We start from the raw sequence: 8,469 nt of genomic DNA, 5'->3' as shown, positions 1-8,469 counted from the left end.
CGTCATCTGAATGAGGCGTCAGTGGTGTTGGTAACGTCAGCACTGGGATAATCGACGTTGGGCTAATGTCATGTTTCTGACGAATCGAGGTTGACTCAACTTCGATGACGGAAGGAATCGAGTTTGGAGACGCCCGAAGGAGCGTTTTTCAACGTTAACATCGTACAACATGATTGTTTTTTTGGGTAGATTCATAATGGTATGGGGATGATATCACAATGACTGGCCAAACTGCGCACAATGTTGTCCATGGCAGAGTCAGAGGGCAATACTACCAGGACATCATTACGCCAGTCACGGTGCCATTTGCACAACGTGTGATGACAATGCCCGTGCCAGGATTATGACCCCGTTACCCAAACAGGAAAACATGCCATGGCCAGAACTCAGTCCTGAATCCGTCAGGTGTGAACTAATCCCTTTGACTCCTACACGGGTTCGATTTCCGACACGGGTACAATGTGTGAAGCCCATTTCTGGTGTCCCCCCACCGTTATATTGCTGGAATATTGCTAAAAGAGGCATAAAATCACCCACTCGCTCACCTAAGCAATAAAAACCCCATTAAACAAAACAACCTTCACTAAGAGGATTACAAATAGTAACAGGTGCATCTGAACAGTAATTCTGAAAGTCATACCAACCCTCCCACATGATATATGTGTTGTTCAGCCTATGGGTTGTCCTACATTGCAGCTAGTTCACTTACAAACATGTCAGACAATAATTTACTAATTATTGATATGAACAGATCGTTAATTTCTCATTTCATTCTAGTAGTAAATATATACCAACTCGTATCGTAACTGCAGCCAGTATGTTTACATTTCAGTTATTGTTTTGGGAGGCGAACTTGTTACTTTTTCTGTACAAGACTGGCGAAGCTATGCTGGACACCACGATGAAGCCTTATTTCATCACAGCGGCTTATGAGGACATTTTTCCACAAAATGCAGGTCAATGCTCATCGCCTACATTCAAAGCTCAGCATCAAGACGCAATAAAAAACAAAGCGGCGTTTGACCTCACCAGCTACAGTATCCTGCTGTGCCGTCCTTCCTCTGTCAGTGGACTGTTTTGTTGTGCCTGGAGTGATGTGAAGGGACGCAAGTTACCCACGATGTTGCCATGCATTGGGTGTGTACTGTCTGTGTTTATGTATATCCTATGTTTGTTTATGGACGGGCACTCTCTAACTCTTCTGCTTACTGGAACATCGATTCAGGGAATATTTGGGAAGACGTCGGATGTGATAATGGCTGTGAGCAGTTACATTGCAGAGAACGCCTCACCAGAACAGAGGACAACCCAAATGGCAATCTTAGCTGGAATGCATTTGCTCAGGGTATGAAACTCCCAAAGATTTCAGCCAGACCACAGGCCTGGCTAGCTGAAATACTTGCCAGCCCTGACCAAAACCTGCCTGCCCACTATAATCATATGTTTCTCAGGATAATTTAATTAAAAATATGAAAACTGACTGCTTGTAGCATAAGCGCATCGCTTAATGTTAGGTTGTCTAAAAGCTAACGGGGTTTCTTTTTGGTTACATTTTATCATTCATCTTTACATGTGAATTAATGCTTATCATCGGGAAATATTTAGAATATTTTTACATATGAAATATAACCCCTACCGTCGGGCAGGGGGATTTGAAAATCTGACAGCCCGAGTTGAAATCAACCCGTCTCGGACGGTCGGGCAGGCAGGTATTTCGAACACTGATTTGCTTGGTCAGTTTCTTGGGTCTTTATTAGCTGGCGTACTGGAGGATGTGTGCAACATGCAAGTAACCCTCTGTGCAGTATCATTCCTCCAAACAACCTGCCTGCTTCTTGCAGTCTTCTGCCTTTCCGAACCAACGCCAAAATGTGACAACCAGATGACGAGCACATCAAGCTGCAGCTTGTGTTCTGTCAAAGCCTATTTGATGGTGGTCTTCAAGAGACGAGAAGGCAACTCAAGAAAGATCATCTTCCTCCTCTTCTTAGCTGTCATCCTCAACACCATCTATTTCACCAGGAGCAAAGAAATAACAGTTCTTTATATCCAAGGTGAGCCTCTACTCTGGCCGCAGTCATGGTATGGCTATTACATTTCTGTTGAATCTGCAACTAAAGGTATGTTTCTTCTGCTGCTTCTGCCACTACTGTCGTCTACGCTGACGTTTTCTGACACATCTTTATTTCTGGTCTTCTCAGCAGGGAATGTGATATGGTCAGTCTGGACAGGCTTCAGTACACGTACATGGATGATGTGGCTAGCTGCGTGTCTCGGGTGTATGTCAGGGGCTTGTATGTCATTGATACGGTCGCTAATGAGCCAGGAAATAGCATCAGATGACCTTGGAAAGATGTTTGCGTTGATGTCAACATTAGAAACAGTATTACGTCCCCTTGTTGCTTCAGGATATATTTTCCTTTACACCTCTACATCTGCCACATTTCCTGGAACTGCCTACATGGTAGAAGCTGTTTTTGCTGCCTTCAATTTTGTCTTAATTTTGTTCATATACAGGCTCAAAAGGAACGCACCAACTTAGGTAGGCATATACTGGTGTTCTGAAATGACGGGCAGATAATTCTGCTTCGCAAAAACATACCCCTTTTGGGAAGTCCAAGGAGAACATTCTTGATTTTAACTTCCTTGCTACGGTAGCTGCATGCGATTCAGATCGGGTACACAGAGTCAGCTTATGTGATTGAATTAACACATTTGTGAAGGATACATATTTCAGAGTTTGTTTGTTTGTTCATTTGTTGTTCAACGCAAAATGATAGCGGTCTGTATAAATAATCGAATCTGAACCAGGCTATTCAGTAATTGACATCATGAGCATCGATCCAAGCAATTGAGATACGATGACCTGCATTAACCAAGTCAGTGAGCCTGACCATCCTATTCCGTTAGTCGCTTCTTACGACAAGCATAGTCACCCTTTATTGCAAGCATGATTCCAAGTAGGGTAGAGGCAAGTACACAGCCCTGCCTTTCTCCACTGTGAATGTAGAAAGCCTCGGAGGTCGCGCCGTCAAACTGCAAGGTGGCTTTCATGTCAGTGTAGAATGACTGGACCATACTGAGGAGCCAATCATGGTCGAAGGCTTTTGTGAGGTCAATGAATACAACATAAATTGGCTGCTTCTACTGCACGTTTCCTGCAGCTGTTGACTGAGAAGATCATGTCGGTTGTCGATTGTTCTGCCCTGAAGCAACACTGATTCAGCATAGACCCCATCAACAAGTTTCTGTATTCTGTTCAGGACCACACAAATGGAAAGCTTGTCCTGAGATGCTCAACGAAGAGATCCAGAGATATTTGTTTCAAATAAATATGGTATATATATATATTTACTGATCGTGCTTGTATAGGCATTTACCGATTTCACAATTTAGCTTTGTACAACTGTCAATTTCTAGGTTAAACTTGGTGATTCAATTTTGAAATCTAATATTTCGATTTTTATGAAGCAATATAGTGCATATGATTGACGTTCTCATTGTTTGGGTGTTTTATACTTGACTGTCATTAGTACCATATTATATTAACATCTTAAGGTGAATATGATTATACCATGGATTTATGAGGCAGCCTCTTTAGAAAGCATAACTCTATCCAATTTATATATTACAACTTGTCAGGGTCATACAACTGTGGAATATGGCTTAGTATGGGACTAGGATTGTTTTCATAGTCGCAGATAGTAAGAGAAAAGATATGAAACAGAACTAATTATGCAAATTGGTAGGTGACTGTATGTGCAATCACGCCAGGATTCATTGATATCCTTGCATAGAATGAAAGTGAGAGGCAGATATATTTACAGTCACGTACCGTTAATGATGACCTGATACTGGAACACAGGACTTTAACTTGCATACCCCCTTGTTGACACGCCAGACTGTGTTGCCTTAGACTATGTGACAGTTGTGTGTGACACATGCACTTGTGACAGAAATACTCCCTCCCTTCAACGAAAGATCTTCCAACATACACTTCCAAAACGGACTGTTGTGTTTGTTGCACACAACAGCAGGAACATTGTCACAACTGATTTCGAAACTCTTACTGGAATCATGTCCCTTCTGGTGCTATGTGCATTAATGTCAGTATTTTCCAACAGTGTTGACGGTGATGGGAGGAACTTTCGCCTGATAAGCCTACTGGACACACGCCTGACCAGACTTGAAAACAGCAATGCTGAAAACAAACTGATCTTAAACCAGAAAATTGAAGAGCTTGACTCTAAATGGGAAGCAAAATTGGAGTATGAAATTATTCCATCGGTCTTGCCAACGTTAGTAAGAAATGGCCTCGCTGAAATATTATCGAAGCCAGGTGGTGGGATTGATATTAACACTTCACTTAAGGCTACAAAAGATGGATTAAAGCAGCTTAAAACTATGTTCCAAATAAGCACCAAGGAACGGGAGAGATTACAGGAGGATAATGACGTGTTGAAGAAGGAGGTAATGTTATTGATACGGAAGGTGAACGGCTTCAACAAAGCAATGGCGAATATGTTGCTTGAGAAGGGTTGTTTGTGTAGAGGACAGCACGGTGGTCAATACTCTACTACACCACAGTCCATCATCACAACTACTGTATCTCCAAAGCTAAAAATACGAACAATGCGACCTCAGTTAACAAGTCGATATCGACGTCGTAAAGCTAGGCGTGGAGAAAACCACTAAAAGAACTGAAAGAAATCGAAAGTAATTTTTCTTTCACCAATTAATATTCTAGGAATGACAAATCGTAATATTTCAAAAAGCTACATGGACATTTAAACCATATAATGAAATAATGTCATACATGTGATGAAATATGACGTCTCTGTTATTGAAGACTTATTATATTTGCACCTGTCTGATAACTTTTGTTGCAAAGTAACTAACGTTAAGGATGAACACTCTCAGGACAAAATGAGTTGTGAAAAACAAGTTTGGATACAGCTCCTCCTTGCTGAGAAACATATGTCTTAAAGTGATGATCGAAGAAAGATTCCGTTTCTCACAAGATTACCAGACAGGTAGAGTGTTAACACCTCTTTTATACGCTGGCACAACGTGTACTTATTTCAGTTAGTAAAATTTAAAAAAATGCTATGCTTCTTCTTTCTCCCCTCTTTCCTTTCTCCGTTCTTATATGTGTGTATTTATAGTACGTACATAAGAATGAACTTTTCCTTCGACTTTTCCCATTAAAGTATCGACCTTCACAGCGCGACGGGACGGTCAAATTGTAGGTACAGCATAGGGTTAACACCAAGTTTGTCCTTCACTCTTCACTCACGGTTCATACTTCAATGAAAGGTGGAAGTCAGAAGGGCTTATAGGATGTTTTCACGACAAAAACAGTAACGTGAGGGCTTGTTTTGTGGTTGTGGAGTGGTTTTATTCATACACATTACAGGGGGGCATGCAGGCCCCAGTCGCCACAAACCGCTGTGCAGAGTTGAGTCCTCCAGGCACACCAGGAACCTGTGATCGGCTGAGATATTGATGAGGCAACATTGAGTTTTAACTCACTCGGTCTTGTTTTATGTTATGAAACAAAGTGTTAATTTTAGTTATATAAATTTACAATGCAGAAAAGGAGATACCGAACCATTGAATGCGTCAGTTGCCAACTGATCCCTTTGACCTCTTCAAGCCATAAACACGCCACATTCACTGAGAGGATTACAGATAGTAACAGGTGCATCTGAACAGTAATTCTGAAAGTCATACCAACCCTCCCACATGATATATGTGTTGTTCAGCCTATGGGTTGTCCTACATTGCAGCTAGTTCACTTACAAACATGTCAGACAATAATTTATTAATTATTAATATCAACAGACTGTTAATTTTCATTTCATTCAAGTAGAAAATATAAACCATCTCGTATCATAATCGCCAATGTCCCTGGTGGAAGCCACAGATACTGCAGCCAGTATGTTTACATTTCAATTATTATTTTGGGAGGCGAACTTGTTACTTTTTCTGTACAAGACTGGCGAAGCTATGCTGGACACCTCGATCAAGCCATATTTCATCACAGCAGCTTGTGAGGACATTTCCCACAAAATGCAGGTCAATGCTCATTGCCTACATTCAAAGCTCATCATCAAGATGCAATAAAAAACAAAGCGGCATTTTACCGCATCAGCTACAGTATCCTGCTGTGTGGTCCTTCCTCTGTTCTTTGGACTGATTTTTGGTGCCTGGAGTGATGTGAATGGACGCAAGTTACCCACGATGTTGCCATGCATTGGGTGTGTACTTTCTGTGTTTATGTATATCCTATGTTTGTTTATGGACGGGCACTCTCTAACTCTTCTGCTAACTGGAACATCGATTCAGGGAATATTTGGGAAGACGTCGGATGTGATATTGGCTGTGAGCAGTTACATTGCAGAGAACGCCTCACCAGAACAGAGGACAACCCAAATGGCAATCTTAGCTGGAAGATTGGTCAGTTTCTTGGGTCTTTATTAGCTGGCGTACTGGAGGATGTGTGAAACATGCAAGTAACCCTCTGTGCAGTATCATTCCTCCAAACAACCTGCCTGCTTCTTGCAGTCTTCTGCCTTCCCGAACCAACGCCAAAATGTGACAACCAGATGACGAGCACATCAAGCTGCAGCTTGTGTTCTGTCAAAGCCTATTTGATGGTGGTCTTCAAGACACGAGAAGGCAACTCAAGAAAGATCATCTTCCTCCTCTTCTTAGCTGTCATCCTCAACACCATCTATTTCACCAGGAGCAAAGAAATAACAGTTCTTTATATCCAAGGCGAGCCTCTACTCTGGCCGCAGTTATGGTATGGCTATTACATTTCTGTTGAATCTGCAACTAAAGGTATGTTTCTTCTGCTGCTTCTGCCACTACTGTCGTCTACGCTGACGTTTTCTGACACATCTTTATTTCTGGTCTTCTCAGCAGGGAATGTGATATGGTCAGTCTGGACAGGCTTCAGTACACGTTCATGGATGATGTGGCTAGCTGCGTGTCTCGGGTGTATGTCAGGGGCTTGCATGTCATTGATACGGTCGCCTATGAGCCAGGAAATAGCATCAGATGACCTTGGAAAGATGTTTGCTTTGATGTAAACATTAGAAACAGTATTACGTCCCCTTGTTGCTTCAGGATATATTTTCCTTTACACCTCTACATCTGCCACATTTCCTGGAACTGCCTACATGGTAGAAGCTGTTTTTGCTGCCTTCAATTTTGTCCTAATTTTGTTCATACACAGGCTCAAAAGGAACGCACCGACTTAGGTAGGCATATACTGGTGTTCTGAAATGACGGGCAGATAATTCTGCTTCGCAAAAACATACCCCTTTTGGGAAGTCCAAGGAGAACATTCTTGATTTTAACTTCCTTGCTACGGTAGCTGCATGAGATTCAGATCGGGTACACAGAGTCAGCTGATGTGATTGAATTAACACATTTGTGAAGGATACATATTTCAGAGTTTGTTTGTTTGTTCATTTGCTGTTTAACGCAAAATGATTGGGATCTGTATAAATAATCGAGTCTGAACCAGGCTATCCAGTAATTCACATCATGAGCATCGATATTTCATAGCTACTTTATACTCGTATTCCTATGTTTTTGTTCCATTTTTATTTTAAATTCATGTGTATGTTTTATTTTTCCGTTCAACCCTTACAGAAGTCATGTACTTGGCGTGAATACTTGCCAATAAACTTTTTCGGACATATGTTGTTCAAATACTACATAGGAAAATATGTACTGGACATGGATTAAAGGAGAATATAGCCAAAATGTTTGTTCTCAGACATTTACACATTTACATTTACACTTTTGTGAAAACCATGAGGACGTGTATGGTTCTGAGAAACTGAGAAACATAATCGGGGTGAACTGGTATTCAAACCAACAATCATAGGTTTCTGCTGTGCCCAAGGGACGCAACTCTCCACAGAGAATTGCGGCGCCGTAGACGACTGGGCCACCTACGCTCGCGGCTAATCAGGATTTGGGGCGTGATGTGTTGATACCCATGTCCTACAGCAGGCACGATTATAAGTGTGCGCTACAGGTATGTTTGATGTGTACGTGGGACCGCATGATGGTGCCATCGGACCTAATTTGATTATCATGGAAGTACGAGATGCAGCTCGCCCTCTCACGCGGAAGGTCGGGGGGTCATTAAGGCATTAAAACAAGAGCTGGTCAGCTCGGGGTTAGTACACTGTGTCTGACTTAGTACACTCAATCTGCAGCTGGTATCTCAGTTGGCTAGCACTATAGAATCGGTATTAGTCTGGACCAATACAAACAGCTGCCTGCACGCCCGCACGCACGCTATATAAGTACAATAATTTGAACGCAACGTTAAATCCAATTTCACTTCACCTCACCTCATTTTGACGGGTGACCTGACTGCTTACACATGTTGCTTGTTGGCATTGTGTGGCACATGACGAGGGAATTTTGTTCATTAAATATACA

The 8,469-nt window shown here is 41.9% G+C and overlaps 1 pseudogene; it reads left to right on the top strand.

The window, feature by feature from the left end:
- Positions 1-3,711: 3,711 nt before the first annotated feature.
- Positions 3,712-7,816, top strand: LOC124151911 (annotated as a pseudogene).
- The last annotated feature ends 653 nt before the right edge of the window (positions 7,817-8,469 follow it).

The sequence above is a fragment of the Haliotis rufescens genome, unplaced genomic scaffold, assembly GCF_023055435.1.
Source record: "Haliotis rufescens isolate VD_foot unplaced genomic scaffold, xgHalRufe1.0.p SCAF_15, whole genome shotgun sequence".
In the NCBI taxonomy this organism is placed as follows: Eukaryota; Metazoa; Mollusca; class Gastropoda; order Lepetellida; family Haliotidae; genus Haliotis; species Haliotis rufescens.
The sequence above is the reverse complement of the archived record's forward strand: the minus strand, read 5'-3'. Positions and strand labels throughout refer to the sequence as shown.